General features: G+C 46.6%; 1 protein-coding gene across 3 annotated transcripts in view; it reads left to right on the top strand.

Annotated features, from left to right (window-relative positions):
* The window catches only part of lifra (LIF receptor subunit alpha a), a 156,106-nt gene that overhangs the window by 49,356 nt on the left and 90,609 nt on the right, over positions 1 to 16,141 (top strand). Inside the window, exon 2 of one of the 3 annotated variants that reach the window (XM_078431162.1) lies at positions 15,640 to 15,753. The exons of the other annotated variants lie outside the window; for them this stretch is intronic. The gene's annotated coding sequence lies outside the window, so the exon portion shown is untranslated. The remainder of the gene's footprint in view (positions 1 to 15,639; positions 15,754 to 16,141) is intronic. 3 annotated transcript variants of the gene reach the window in all.

Below are 16,141 nucleotides of genomic sequence, written 5' to 3'. Positions count from 1 at the left end.
CAGTGAGATCATCCATCACTTTTCTAAACTTCACAAAGTGTATAGACTCAGTGTTGTTTCACAACTCCTGCTAGACACAAAGTTGTTTCAGGAATTAACTTAGTTAATCTCCTTGGGACTGCTTCCAATATTGTTTGTTTGGTAAGTAGACTAAAGCTCCAGGTGTGGTCTCCACAGCACCCTATATAACTACAACAAAGTTTCCCTCCTTCTCTACTCCAACTCCTTTGCAGTAAAGGCTAGAGTAACTATTTGCTGCACTTGGCTTTTAACATGCACACAGATCTCTCTTTACACATTTGCAGTCTGCTTCTATTTAAATAACAATCTGCCCTTTGAGTTCCCAGACAGAGAAAGGCATGACGTTGCACTTTTCCGCATAATACTGCATTTGCCAAGTGCTGGAGTAACTCAGCAGGTTAAGGAGCATTTCTGGAGTACATGGATAAGGTGACTTATTCCACACTCTTAAAGTGCCTCCCAACATTTCTAGTGTGATTTACTTAATTCAACACAAAATTGAAGTTAAATTTAAACCCTTGTGTGTATAATCCTTAACTTCATGTTTACAGCAACTGTTGGGAAAAAAACAATCCAACAGAAACATTTTCTGAATGTTTTGGCAAAGTTGCACAATCTAATAAAGAGTGTGTTCTAGTTTTAGTCATTTGAATGTTGGTTCACTTTTTTTGACCCAAATACAAGCAGGTATCATTAATAATATTTAGAGACTTGAAATAAACATATTTCTTTCCTATGAAAATAAGTTCTACTTAGCATTGGAAAGATATACAGTAAGGCACATGTATATTTCAGCAAGTCTAATGAGAGCCACAATCTAGACCATAGGCTTGTTCTTGTGTTCATTCACTAAACAAAGCCGTGCAAATAATGCACTTCCTCGTTTTCGTTATTTAATAATATTTATAGGAAGCAGAAAGGTAAACTTGCTAGGAATGGTTTAGTTGATCTTTTCTGATGAGACCGATTATTGAGCAAATAACAAATTGCTGGAGAAATGCAGTGGGTCAGGCAGCATCTGTGGAAGGAAACGGACAGACAAAGTTTTGAGTTGGAACCCTTCGGAGTACACTTCATTCTGAGGACGACAGTCCCAAAGAGGCTAATTATTGGCAGGGTAGGAGAAAATGAATATCAAAAAACAATAAATGCTGCAAGTCAGGTGAAAAATATTGGAAGCACTTAGCATGTTAGCCAGTTTCTGTGGAGAGAGAAACAGAGTTAATGTAGAAACAAGGAATTGTAGATGCTGGTATACGGGGAAAAAACACAACTGCTGAAATAAATAACTCATTATTAAATAACGAAAGGGAGGATGTGCATTATTTGCACGGCCTTGTTTAGTGAATGAACACAAGAACAAACCTATGGTCTAGATTGTGGCTCTCATAAGATTTGCTGAAATATACGTGTGCCTTACTGTATATCTTTCCAATGCGAAGTAGAACTTATTTTCATAGGAAAGAAAAATGTTTATTTCAAGCCTCTAAATATTATTAATGATACGTGCTTGTATTTTGGGTCAGGCACCGTCTCCGGAGAACATGGATAGGTGACATTTCGGTTTGGGACCCTTCAATCTGAAGAAAGGTCCCAACCCAAAATACAATACAATATATCTTTATTGTCATTGTACAGGGGTACAACGAGATTGGGAATGCGCCTCCCACACGATGCAATAATTTAATTAGCTATTCAGTATTAATTTAAACAACCCAATGAAACAAATTGTAACAGTTTTAAAACAGAATAAAGTGCAAGTAGATCTGTGCCGGATCACTGTGCGATGTGACCATCCGGCTCAGCGACCGGTTCATAGCAGCTATGGCCCTGGGGATGAAGCTGTTCCTGAGTCTGGAGGTGCGGGCGTAGAAGGCCTTGTATCGTCTGTCCGATGGTAGAAGTTCGAACAGACTGTTGCAGGGGTGTGAAGAGTCTTTGTGGATGTTGGTGGCTTTTCTGAGGCATCGTATGTTGTAGATGCCCTCCAAGGCTGGTAGCTGTGTTCCGATGGTCCTCTGAGCTCTATGGACTACCCGCTGAAGAGCTTTCCTCTCTGCCTCCGTGCAGCTGAGGTACCACACAGGGATGCCATGTGTTAGGATGCTCTCCATGGTGCAGCGGTAGAATGTCGTCAGCAGCTGTTGGGGTAGACCAGACTTTTTCAGTGTTCTTAGGTAGAACAGTCGTTGCTGTGCCTTCTTGACCAGCGCAGCAGTGTTATTGGACCATGTTAGGTCCTCTGAAATGTGAGTGCCCAGAAACTTGAAGCTGGACACTCTCTCCACACTGTCCCCGTTGATAAAGATCGGGGCATATTCCCCGTTGTGTGGCCTATGGAAGTTGATGATCAGCTCCTTGGTCTTGGTGGTATTTAGGGACAGGTTGTTATCAGAGCACCAGTCCGCCAGGTTCTGCACCTCCACTCTGTATTTTGTTTCATCACCGTTGGTGATCAGCCCAATCACCGTTGTGTCGTCTGCAAACTTGACAATGGTGTTGGTGTCGAATGCAGGAACACAGTCATGTGTGAAGATGGAGTAGAGCATGGGGCTCAGAACACAGCCCTGTGGTGTGCCGGTACTCAGGGTGATAGTGGAGGACAGGTGCGGGCCCATTCTCACTGCCTGCGGTCGCTCCAGCAGGAAGTCCAGGATCCAGTCGCATAACGACGAGCTGAGGCCTAGCTGGTGGAGTTTGGTGATGAGCTTGGTGGGGATGACCGTGTTGAAGGCAGAGCTATAATCAATGAATAGCATCCTCACGTATGTCACCTACCCATGTTCTCAACAGAGTTAATGTTTTTAGAGTTAAAACTAAATTTATTCTTCACTTTCCATGAGGTCTTCAAATGTTAAAGCATAGTACTCAAAGCATAGAAATGGGCCCTTTGGTCCACCATGTCCATGCTGACTTTTTTGCCTATCGATACTAATCCCATTTGCCTGAAATAGGATTGTATTCTTCGAGGACTGGTCTATTTAAATGTCAATGTAAATTGTCCCCACTGTGTGTAGGATAGTGTTAGTGTGCAGCGATCACTGGTTGGCACGGACTCTGTGTGCTGAAGGGACTGTTTCCATGCTGTATCTCTAAATGCTAAACTAAATTGCTCCTTAACTTCTTACCTCTCACTTTAAAGCGATGTCAACTGCTTTTCAATACCGCACTCGTGTGAAATACAATTTGACTATCTTTGCATTCCAACCGTATACATTTCTATGATCACCTAGGACCTCCTTTGATCCAGGAAAAACATCCCATCCTATTCTATTTCTGCGCATTACTAAAATCCTCCAAACAATGCAACATAAGGTCAGAAGAAATAGGAGTAGAATTGGGCCATTTTGCCCGCCATTCAATCATGGCTGATCAAATTTCCTCAAACTCAACTGCAACAAATCCGAAATCATCATCATTGGTCCAAAAACGCTCACCAAATCCACCCAAAACTTCATCCTCAATATTGATGGTCTCCCAGTATCCACCTCCCCTCACATCCGGAATCTTGGAATCATCTTTGATCTTACCCTCTCCTTCGACAAACACATCAAACACATCACCAAGACAGCCTTCTTCCACCTCAAAAACATCGCCCGTCTCCGTCCATCCCTCTCCTCCACAGCTGCAGAAACCCTCATCCACGCCTTCATCACCTCCCGTCTGGACTACTGCAACAGCCTCCACTATGGCTCACCCTCAAAAATCATCAGTAAACTTCAATACATTCAAAACTCCGCTGCCCGTCTACTCACCCACTCCCCAATCCGTGACCATATCACCCCCGTCCTTTACAAGCTCCACTGGCTCCCCATCCCCCAGAGAATCCAGTACAAAATCCTCCTCATGACCTACAAAGCCCTCCATAACCTGGCCCCATCCTACTTGACTGACCTCCTCCACAGATACACTCCCACCTCCACCCTCCGCTCTGCTGCTGCCAACCTCCTGTCCCCCCTCATCCGGACCAAACTCAGATCCTGGGGGGACAGGGCTTTCTCCATCGCTGCTCCCACCCTCTGGAACTCACTACCCCAAACCGTCAGAGACTCCTCCTCACTCACCACATTCAAAACATCACTGAAGTCTCACCTGTTCAGCACTGCCTTCAACCACTGACCGTCACCTCACCTTCTGTCTCCTTTTTCTGTTCGTTTACTTATTTATCTATTTATTTTCTTCTCTATGTTCTAGTAATCCCTGTAAAGCGTCTTTGAGTGTTTGAAAAGCGCTATATAAATGTAATGCATTATTATTATTATTATTATCTATCTCTCCCTCCTAACCCCATTCTCCTGCCTTCTCCCCATAACCTCTGACACATGTACTAATCTAAAATCTTTCTCTGCCTTAAAAATATCCACTGACAGCCTTCCACAGATTCACCACCCTCTGACTAAAGAAATTTCTCATCTCCTTCCTAAAAGAACATCCTTTAATTCTAAGGCTCTGACCTTTAGTTCTAGACTCTCCCATTAGTGGAAACATCCTCTTCACATCCCCTCTGTCCAAGCCTTTCACCATTCTGTACGTTTCAATGAGGTCCCCCCTCATTCTTCTAATCTCCAGCGAGGACAGGCCCAGTGCCGACAAATGCTCATCATAGGTCAACCTACTCATTCCTGGGATCATTCTTGTAAACCTCCTCTGGACCCTCTCCAGAGCAGGCCCATTCTTCCTCAGATATGGTGCCCAAAATGGCTCACAATATTCCAAATTCGGCCTTACCAGCAGCACATTAGGCGAGGAGGCTGAGGTGAGGAGATTACACTTGTTTTTGAGCCTGATTTATTTTTTGACAAAGTCATGGCAGATAGGTTGGTGCAGTGTGTTTCCTGCAGGATGTGGGAAGGTAGGGACACCGCTGGAGCTTCTGGGAGCTACACCTACAAGAACTGTGTCCAGGTGCAGCTCCTGAATGGACGTGTGGTGGAGTTGGAAAAGCAGCTGGATGACCTCGGGGCCATCCGGGAATGCGAGAGTTTCCTGGACAGGACCTACTGTGAGGCTGTCACGCCAAGGGTCCAGGTCGAGCGAAGGTGGGAGACCGTTTCAAAGGGGAGTGAACGTGGACTACAGGAGACCCCGGTGGCTGTGCCTATTGCAAACAGGTACACCCTCTTGGGAGCTGTCGGGGCAGAAGACGCTTCCAGTCCGAGCGGTGGACAGGTTGGTGGCTCTAATCCAGGCAAGGAGACTCGACCGGGGAGACCGAAGTTGGGAAGAGCCATAGTAGTGGGTGACTCCATTGTCCGAGGTACGGACAGTAGATTCTGTGGCGGCAGGCGGGACTTGAGGATGGTCTGTTGCCTCCCTGGTGCCAGAGTTCAAGACATTACAGACCGGCTTCAGAACATCCTAGCGAGGGAAGGCGATCAACCGGAAGTAGTTGTGCATGGGGGCACAAACGACGTCGGGAGGAAGAGGAAGGAGATACTGCAACGTGAGTTTAGAGAGTTAGGAGGAAGACTGAGAAGTAGGACGTCGAGGGTGGTTATTTCTGGACTGCTACCTGTACCTCGTGCTGGTGAGGGCAGGAACAGAGATCGGGGATATGAATGTATGGCTGAGGGGCTGGTACAGGGGGCAGGGATTTAGATTTCTAGACCACTGGGATCTGGGGTAGGGGTGACCTGTACAAAAGGGACGGGTAACACCTTAACAGCAGGGGGACCAACATACTGGCAGGCAGGTTTGCTAGTGCTACACGTGTGGCTTTAAACTAAGTAGTGAGGGGGAGGGGTTGACAAATTGGGAATATGAAGATGGAGTTAAAGGGAAAGCGAATATAGGAGAAATTGCAAAGGACTCTCGAATAAATGGGAAGGAAAGTTCTAGATGGGATAAGAGAGTAAGGCCAGGGCCAATTGTGACCGGTGTGAGAGGGGAGGTGAATACCAAAGTTAAAGTGTTGTATTTAAATGCGCGAAGTATAAAAAATGTATCTCTTTATCACCCTATCCACCTGTGTGGTCATAATTCCAGGAACTATGGACTTGAACCTCTAGGTCCCCCTGTTCTTCAACATTCCTTCCTGTCTTAATATGTATGAACCCTATTTGACAAAATGCATCGACTTGCTGTTGTCATGATTATATTCGATCCATTGTTCATTTCGGCTCCACAGTTTGACGCTCGTATAGATGTCACATTGACAGTTCCTTAATTAGGCTGTGTTCTGCACTCCTCTCAGTAATTCGGGATATAACACTTGTTGTGAGTACCACATTAAATAAAACATAAACACTCGCAATAACGAACCTACATGTAGCGGATTTTGGTTTTAACGGACCGAGGCTCCCGTTAGAACCCCCCCCCCCCCCACTCCTCCCATTTCTGCCAGGTTACCCGCTGAGCTGGCGCCATGTGGTGTGCTTCCAGTTGCGGGAGTGGAGAGAGCGAGCAGCATGAGGTGGCGCGACCAGAATTCCTGCTTTTTTAAACCTCTGGCGCATTTTTTCCCCTGGGTGCTCCTGCTTTTTTAAACCACTGTCACGTTTCTTTTCTCCCGGCCTTGGTGTAAACTTTACCACCCTCACTCGGTTATAACGGATAATCGGCAATAACGGCCACCATCCTTCCCCTCGTCCCCCCCCCAATGTTCCATTATTTTGAGGGTTTACAGTACTATTGTACACGGATGTGGACATGCAAAATACTGCGATGTCATTACATCCACTGCACCAATTTTGAGTCTGCAACCTTTCCTCAGAATAGATAAGTGAGGAAACAAATGTTTCAAGCTGTAGACAAGCATTGGTGGAAAGAACAAAGGGAATACCTGTGGTTGGGTGGAGACCAAGTTTGTTCAGGTGACACAAAAGGCGTGGATGCCATCATAGGTGAATGCTTATTAATCATAGCTGATTGTCTGGAGGAGGTGTAAATAAAGAGAGAGAGAGTAAGTGAGGGAAGTAGAGAGAGAGAGAGTGAAAAACACAATTCGTAGCGATGAGTGGCAGTACACGGCAGCAGCTCGTAATCTGAAATGAATTAAAATGCTGGAAAAACTCACCAGATCAAAACTGGGCGGCGCAGCGGTAGAGTTGTTGCCATTACAACACCAGAGACCAGGCTTTGATCCTGACCACTGGTGCTGCCTGTACGGGGTTTGTATGTGATTGCGTGGGTTTTCCCTGGGTGCTCCAGTTTCCTACCACACTCCAAAGATGTGCGGGTTTGTAGGTTACTTGGTTACGGTAAAATTGTCTCTAGCATGTAGGATAGTGTTAATGTGCGGGGATCACTGGTTGGCCCTGGCTCAGTGGGCCGAAGGGCCTGTTTCCGCGGTGCATCTCCAAAGTCTTAATTAAAATCAAAAGTCAGTTAACATCTATGGAGAGGTGGGTGATCGATCATCAGAATGACCCAGGCAGGGATGGTTATCTGAAATAGTTGAATTCATTGTTGAGTCCCCTAGAGGCAGTCACATGCCTGGATGACGAGGCCCTGCTTCTCCAGCTTGCATTGTGCTTTATTGGATCTGACTGAGGCCTAAGACAGAGAGGTCAGAGTGGGTGGTAAGTTAAAGTGCAACTGGAAGCTCAAGGCCTCTCTTGTGCACTGGTTAGAATTTTGGTTTAGTTTAGTTAGTTTGTTTAGTGTCACATATACCGAGGTACTGTAAAAAGTTTTTAGTTGCGTGCTATCCAGTCAGCTAAAAGACTATACCTGATTACAATCAAACCACCCCAGTGTACAGATACAGGAAAAAGGGAATAACATTTAGTACAAGGTAAAGTCCAGTAAAGTCCGACCACAGATACTTCAAAGGACTTCAATAAGGTGGATGGGTGGCAGGACCGCTCTTTAGCTGGTGGTAGGATGGCTCAGTTGCCTGATAACAGCTGGGAAGAAACTGCCCCTGAATCTGGAGGTATACTGTTTCAAACCTCTGTACCTTTTGCCTGATGGGAGAAGGGAGAAGAGGGAGTTGGGTCCTTGATTATGCTGCTGGCCTTGCCGAAGCAGCGTGAAGTGTCGATGGAGTCAGTGGAAGGGAGGTTGGTTTGTGTGATGGTCTGGGCTGCGTCCACAACTCTCTGCAATTTCTTGTGGTCTTGGATGGAGCTGTTCCCAAACTAAGCTGTGATGTATCCTGATAAAAGGCTGGCTGCAGTGCATCTGTAGACGTTGGTGAGGATTGTTGAGGACATGCGGAACCTTCTGAGGAAATAGAGGCATTGGTGTGATCTCTTGGCCATCGCCTCAATGTGGCTGGTCCAGGACAAATTGCTGATGATATTTATTCCTAGGAACTTGAAGCTTTCAACTTTCTCTACTACTGCACTGTCAATGTATACCGGAATGTGTGCTCTGCTTCGCTTCCTGAACTTGATCACAATCTCCTTTTGTCTTGCTACAAAGCAAAAACATTTTCTGTGGTTGTAGGTGCAATATCAATTTGTGTTGTTGGCAGTCCCGCCGGAAATTGGAGGAGCAGCACCTCATATTTCGCCTGGGCAGTTTGCAGCCCGGTGGTATGAACGTCGACTTCTCCAACTTCAGATAGCTCCTCTGTCCCTCCCTTCCCCTCCTCCTTCCCAGATCTCCCTCTATCTTCCTGTCTCCACCTATATCCATCCTTTGTCCCACCCCCGACATCAGTCTGAAGAAGGGTCTCGACCCGAAACGTCACCCATTCCTTCTCTCCCGAGATGCTGCCTGACCTGCTGAGTTACTCCAGCATTTTGTGAATAAATCAATGTGTTGTTGGCAGAACTGCTGAAACTAAGTAGAGCAAGATATAATTTGGCTAACAAGATATAATTGAGACTAACAAGTTATTTCCTTCTGTACAAGCAGCTTCTTGGCCAGAGCCTCGTTCAACTCTTTTGTTCAGAGTGTGAGCGTGGCAGTCTTGTCTTGCTGGCGACACAAGATAGGGCAGATGCTGGAATCTTGAGCAAAAAACAAACTGCTGGAGGAACTCAGCTGGTCAGGCAGCGTCTGAGGAAGGAAATGAACAGCTGACGTTTGAGATTGGAGGAGAGGAGTGTTAGCTGGTAAGAAGGGGTGAGGTAAGAGCTAGTAAGTGATAGGTGGACACAGGTGATTCATTGGCAGATGGGTTTGCTGGAGGAGAGCGAAGGGTGGAAATAGTAACTGTTTTTTAAATGTTGGGATGGTCCTTGCTTCAACTACCTCCTCTGGCAGCTTGTTCCATACATCCACCACCCTTGGTGTGAAAACGTTCCTCTGGTCTTCAATTCACCTACTCTGGGCAAGAGACTCTGTGCATCTACCCGATCTATTCCTCTCATGATCGTATCACCTCTATAAGATCTTTCCTCATCCTTCTGCGCGCCAAGGAATAGAGTCATGGCTCCAGCAGCCCTGCTCTATTATTACATCCACAACACCACCAATTAGCTCGATAGCCAGGCAGACAGAGCACAAGTGGTTGGTCAAGTGGTCGTCTAGTCTGTGCTTGGTCTCTCCAAAGTAGAGGAGGCCGCATCAAGAGCAGGGAATGCAATAATCTTGTCCTGTTTAGTCTAGTTGAATGAATGAATTTATTGGCCAAGTATGTATACATACAAGGAATGTGCCTTGGTGCTCCGCTCGCAAGTAACAACACAAACATACAGTAAACAATTAAGAATAAAGCATAAACATTAAAACATTAAGAGACTTAGTGTGGAAACTGTCCCTTCGCCCCACCGAGTCTGCGCCGACCAACGATCACCCATACGCTATTTCTATCCGACATACTGGGACAATTTACTGAAACCAATTAACCTACAAACCCGCACGTCTTTGAGATGTGGGAGGAAACCGGAGCACCCGGAAGAAACCCACGCCATCACAGGGAGAAAGTGCAAACTCCGTACAGACAGCATCTGTAGTCAGGTTTGAACCATGGTCTCTGGCGCTGTGAGGCAGCAACTCGACCACTGCGCCACTGTGCCTCCCCCGATGCCTTTGTTTCGTTGCTCTTCCCCATGTGTTACAAATACTAAGGAGCAATGAAGAGATCACGTTGAAGCTAACAGAAACTATCAGCAACATTTCAAATACTTGTCAGAAAATTATCGAGATGTGGGGATTTCCAGCTGGACTACAAATCCATTTGTTGGAGTCACGGTCTAATCTGTTTGGCATGCAGATCTCATGATGTCATGTTGGAAGTACTTGAGTGTATGTTAAATGGACCAGGGCCACCGTGTGAACCAGCTACACTTTTCATTGAAGTATTAATGGGATCTTAGGGAAAAACACATTTTGCATCCTGAAATGTCCAAGAGTGTTTTGCAGTCCACTCAGTACTTTTTGGAGAAGCCAATACACACAGCATATTCTCTCAAAACAGCAATATGATAAGTGAACCACTGTGTTTTGTGGCTTTTGGTTGAAGAGGGAATGTTTTTTTAAAATTGTGCCTTATCCTCCCCGAGAAGTAAACATGGCCTCAATTTAACCTAATAAGAAACGTTATCTCCAACATGCACAATGTGCGAGTGGGGATTATGCTTCTCAACAAGAAACTTCTAAATGTGCTTCTAAATAGATGCCATAGAGTTTTTCAATGTTAAATAAAACTAATCAGCTTAGTAAGATAGGCACAAAATGCTGGAGCAAATCAGCAGGACAGGCCGGCAGCTTTGCCTGTCCTGTTGAGTTACTCCAGCATTTTGTGTCTATCTTTGGTGTAAACCAGAATCTGCAGTTCCTTCCTACACATTTTATCTGCTAAGTAACATGCCCATAGCTAACTAAAGGATAATGATATCTCTAGTGTCCCTCTCCCCGACTCTTAGGCTGAAGAAGGGTCTCGTCCCAAAACGTCACCCACTCCTTGTCTCCAGAGATGCTGTCTGTCCCGCTGAGTTCCTCCAGCATTTTGGGTCTACGGTGTAAACCAGCATCTGCAGTTCCTTCCTGCACATAATCCTACTTGAAACAGTTTGAGTATTTCTTTAAAACAAGTTCATGACTTTAGTGTATTGTGCAAAGGTCTGTAACATAATCCTGTAACCTATCCCTGGACCATGACCCCACCGATAAACACCAGACCTTTATCAGCAGCACCATCACTGACCTCATCATCTCCGGCGATCTACCCCGCAGTGCCTCCAATCTCATAGTTCCCCAGCCCCGCACGGCCCGATTCTACCTCCTTCCCAAAATCCACAAACACAACTGTCCCGGCAGACCCATTGTCTCTGCCTGCTCATGCCCCACCGAACTTATCTCTACCTACCTCGACTCCATCCTATCCCCCCTGGTTAAATCCCTCCCCACCTACGTCCAAGACACCTCACACGCTCTCCATCTCCTGGATAACTTCCGGTTCCCAGGCCCCCACTCCCTCATCTTCACCATGGATGTCCAGTCACTCTACACTTCCATCCCCCACAAGGATGGTCTCGAAGCCCTCCGTTTCTTCCTCGACCGTAGAACCAGCCAATCCCCATCGACCAACACTCTCCTCCGCCTAGCAGAGCTGGTTCTTACCCTCAACAACTTCTCCTTTGACTCCTCCCACTTCCTCCAAACCAGAGGCGTAGCTATGGGCACTCGCATGGGCCCTAGCTACGCCTGCCTCTTTGTCGGGTACGTCGAACAATCCCTGTTCCAGACGTACACTGGCCCCATCCCCGAACTCTACCTCCGCTACATCGACGACTGCATTGGTGCTACTTCTTGCACCCATGCAGAACTCACTGACTTCATACACTTCACCTCCAATTTCCATCCTGCCCTTAAATATACCTGGACTATCTCTGACATCTCCCTCCCGTTTCTGGACCTCACCATCTCCATCACAGGAGACAGACTAGTGACGGACATTTACTACAAACCCACCGACTCGCACAGCTATCTGGACTACACTTCTTCCCACCCGGTCCCCTGCAAAAAGTCTATCCCCTACTCCCAATTCCTCCGTCTACACCGCATCTGCGCCCGGGATGAGGTGTTTCACACTAGGGCTTCCGAGATGTCCTCGTTCTTCAGAAAACGGGGCTTCCCCTCCTCCATTATAGATGAGGCTCTCACTAGGGTCTCTTCTACATCCCGCAGCTCCGCTCTTGCTCCCCCTCCCCCCACTCGCAACAAGGACAGGATCCCCCTCGTTCTCACCTTCCACCCCACCAGCCAGCGGATCTAACATATCATCCACCAACATTTCCGTCACCTACAACGGGACCCCACCACTGGCCATATCTTCCCATCCCCTCCCCTCTCTGCGTTCCGCAGAGACCGTTCCCTCCGTAACTCCCTGGTCCACTCGTCCCTTCCTACCCAAACCACCCCAACCCCGGGCACTTTCCCCTGCAACCGCACGAGATGCAACACCTGTCCCTTTACCTCCCCCCTCAACTCCATCCAAGGACCCAAACAGTCTTTCCAGGTGAGACAGAGGTTCACCTGCACCTCGTCCAACCTCATCTATTGCATCCGCTGCTCTAGATGTCAACTTATTTATATCGGCGAAACCAAGCGCAGGCTCGGCGATCGCTTCGCTGAACACCTGCGCTCGGTCCGCATTAACAAAACTGATCTCCCGGTGGCCAAGCACTTTAACTCCCCCTCCCATTCCCAGTCTGACCTCTCTGTCATGGGCCTCCTCCAGTGCCATAGTGAGGCCCGCCGGAAATTGGAGGAGCAGCACCTCATATTTCGCCTGGGCAGTTTGCAGCCCGGTGGTATGAACGTCGACTTCTCCAACTTCAGATAGCTCCTCTATCCCTCCCTTCCCCTCCTCCTTCCCAGATCTCCCTCTATCTTCCTGTCTCCACCTATATCCTTCCTTTGTCCCGCCCCCCTGACATCAGTCTGAAGAAGGGTCTCGACCCGAAACGTCACCCATTCCTTCTCTCCCGAGATGCTGCCTGACCTGCTGAGTTACTCCAGCATTTTGTGAATAAATCGATTTGTACCAGCATCTGCAGTTATTTTCTTACACTACCTGTAACATAACCAATGTTGTTTTTGTTTAAACTTAAATAAAACGAACGTGTAGCTTAAAGCTACTACCTTTTTAATTTGAACGTGAATGCTATCACTGAGACAAGTAAATGTAAGTATCAAAAAACCTGAAAACATTTATCCTTTATATAATAATGACTTGTTCCCTTTTCTCCTTTCTGAATCTTTAACCATTTCTTTAACCTGTTGATTATCAGCCCTCTCATTCACCTGTTATTTGGCTGTCATTCCACTTTTATTTTATGATACATCTGTAGACCGTCTTAGATTCTTAACATGAAGAATATTCTAAAATAAATGGATCTTACTGCTGATAAAGAGTAAACCTAATGTTTTACGAAAATAGCTGTCGCAGATAAATTATAGTGTTTATATTCAGAAATGCGGTTACATCTGCAAGTTTCCCAGTAAATGATATCGTTGATAGTATTTAACCACTTCCTAAAAGATTAGGAATAATACACTCCAGGGAAGGTCGAATGTTTGACATGCGAATGCTCAGACATCACATTGGAAAGACAATTGAGCAGATTGTATCTGTGTGTTCATAAGTTCGTAAGTGATAGGAACAGAATTATGCCATTTGGCCCATCAAGTCTACTCTGCCATTGAATCATGGCTGATCTATCTTCCCCTCTTAACCCCATTCTCCTGCCTTCTCCCCATAACCCCTGACATTCGTACCAATCAAGAATCTATCTCTGCCTTAAAAATATCCATGGACTTGGCCTCCATAGCCTTCTGTGGCAACAAATTCCACAGACTTACCCTCTGACTAAAGAGATTTCTCCCAGATCTTCCTAAAGGAATGTCCTTTTATTCTGAGGCTATGATCTCTGGTCCTAGACTCGCCCACTAGTGAAAACGTCATCTCCACATCCACTCTAACCAAGCCTTTCACTATTTGTGTGTGATGGATCTGCCAACATAGTTTGCAGTAGAATATTATATCCACTCTGAAGGAAAGATATAAAGGGTGTAGAGAGGAAATAGAAGAGATTTATCAAAATGATTCTAGGAACAAGGAACTTGGATAATCTGTGTGGATTTGAGATGCTGGGGTTGTCCTTCTTTGGGGGCAAATAATCCTCTATGATAATCCTCAACATTGGCTCTCTGCAAGGATGCGTTTTCAGCAGATAGACACAAAATGCTGGCGTAACTCCGCGGGACAGGCAGCATCTCTGGAGAGAAAGATCGAGGTTTCGAGGTTTCAAAGATCGAGAAACCCACCTGGGTTTCTGGTCGAGACCCTTCTTCAGACTGAGAATCAGGGTAGAGGGAGACATAGAGATATGGAAGGGTGAGGTGTGAAACGACAGATCAAGCAAAGGTGACCAAGAAAATGTTGAATGGTTCATTGTTGGCTGAGGGGAAGGTGACAGCGAGGCATACAAACAGTAAAATGAATCAAGAGGACAGTGAAACGAGTCAGAGAACTAGGGTGGGGGAGGGACGGAGAGAAAGTTAAAGCAAGGGTTACATGAAATTAGAGTAATCAGTATTCGTACCGCTGGCTTGTAAGCTGCACAAGCAAAATACGAGGTGCTGTTCCTCCAATTTGATTTTGGCCTCACTCTGACAGTGGAGGAGGCCCAGGATAGAAAGGTCAGTGTGGGAATATGAGGGGGAGTTAAAGTGTTCTCAGCACCCTTTTCTTCCTCCTTATACACCCATGATTGTGCAGTCAAGTATAAATCCAACTCAATTTGCATATTTCCAGATGACACCGGACAACACAATTTTCTGCAATTTCTTGCGATCTTGGATGGAAATGTTCCCAAATCATCCTGTGATGCACCCTGATAAAAATGCTGTGGCCGGATATTGAATAGTGACGAGACGGAGTTCTGGAAGGGGATTGAGAACCTCATAACCTGGTGTCGAGACAACAACCTTTCTCTCAATGTCAGCAAGACAAAGGAGATAGTGATCGATTTCAGGAAGTGAAGCTGTACACATACCCTGCTATGCATTGACAGTGCCAAAGTCTACTTCTTAGGCCCCCTCGGTCATGGCTGACCATGGGTGATGCCTCCTAGTTGGCTGCTTGCTCCACACCTCGGCTAGAGTAGCATTGCTTGTGGCTGAAGAGACCAATGCGGGAGTGACCGTCTCTGTCGCAAAGGTCACATTTGTGTGTGGTCTCTGGTCTGTCGAAGTTGCTGCGCTCCTTTCTGCGTGCCCGCTTTTTTGCCGCTGCGTTCATCAGTTTCTCTTCCCCCACTTTGAGATGTTGGTTCAAGGTACCTCACCTCCTCGAACTGTCAGCTGCAAGGCTCTTCCAGGACTGGACACATCGATGTCGAGCGCCTTCAAATCTCTCTTGCAGACATCCTTGTAACGTAGCTGGGGGCAGCCGATGGTTCTCCTCCCAGATGTTAGTTCTCCATAGAGGATGTCTTTTGGAATACGGCCATCCTCCATGCGGTGGACATGGCCCAGCCACCGCAGCCTGCGCTGCCTGAGTAGAGTGTACATACTTGAAAGGCCAGCGCGAGACAGAATCTCGGCGTTGGACACTCTGTCTTGCCAGTATATACCCAGGATACGGCGGATGCTTCTAAGGTGGAAGGTGTTGAGTCTTCTCTCCAGTCTGGCATATGTAGTTCATGTTTCACTGCCGTACAGCAGTGTGCTGTTGACACAGGCGTTGTAGACTGCTATCTTTGTCTTCGCTTTCAGCTTTGGATTGGTCCACACTCGAGTTGAGCGGCAAGCGAGAGTTGTAGCTGCCTTTCCGATCCTCTTGTCAATCTCTGTGTCCAAGGAGAGGTTGTCGGTGATGGTGGAGCCGAGGTAGGTGAACTGATGGACGGCATCGCGTTCGTAGTCATCGATGGTGATGACAGGCGGTGCGGTGCCTCTGTATCTGCAAGGCCACCAGCATAATCAAGGATGAGTCTAATCCCGGTCACGCCCTATTCTCCCCTCTCCCATCAGGTAAGAGGTACAGATGTGTGAAAACGCATATCTCCAGATTCAGGGACAGTTTCTTCCCGGCTGTTATCGGACAACTGAACCATCCTATCAGTCGAGAGTGGTCCTGAGCTGGACCTTCAGACTATCTTTAATTGAACTTTACTGGACTTTATCTTGCACTAAATGTTATTCCCTTTATTCAGTACCTGTACACCGTGGATGGCTTGATTGTAATCATGTATAGTCTTTTCACTGACTGGATAGC

Source organism: Rhinoraja longicauda, chromosome 3 (genome assembly GCF_053455715.1).
Source record: "Rhinoraja longicauda isolate Sanriku21f chromosome 3, sRhiLon1.1, whole genome shotgun sequence".
NCBI lineage: Eukaryota > Metazoa > Chordata > Chondrichthyes > Rajiformes > Arhynchobatidae > Rhinoraja > Rhinoraja longicauda.
Note: the sequence above shows the minus strand (reverse complement) of the source record. Positions and strands in the feature narration are given on the sequence as shown.